Raw genomic sequence first — 403 nt, forward strand, 5'->3', positions numbered from 1 at the left:
GCACCAGCCAGGAATGTCACAGCCCAAGAGCCTTTTCAGAATTCTCCATCCTCTAATTAGGATGGCCACACATCTCAGCTGCTGCTTTTGACTGCTGCTGTGAGCTGCATGCTGATGTCCATCACTGTGCCTACATCTTCCCCCCCACCCCGCACCCCCACCCAGCAGCAAAAACTAATCATCAGTGGTATTTGCAGGAGAGCACTTCATTTTTTTTTTTCAGTTGAATTTAATTCCTTGTCCTGTTTCCTAATTAGGAAGATTTACAGGATTCATTCTGATTTTTTGAAAAAGAAATTCCTTCCTAGGGATGCTTATCTCGGCTTCAGCAAATGTTTCATCTGCTTATTTCACCTCTTAATTCCTGCTGGAGTTGTTAACTGGCAGACTCCAGCAGCAGGGC

Source organism: Lipotes vexillifer, unplaced genomic scaffold (assembly GCF_000442215.2).
Source record: "Lipotes vexillifer unplaced genomic scaffold, Lipotes_vexillifer_v1.1 scaffold395, whole genome shotgun sequence".
Classification (NCBI taxonomy): Eukaryota; Metazoa; Chordata; class Mammalia; order Artiodactyla; family Lipotidae; genus Lipotes; species Lipotes vexillifer.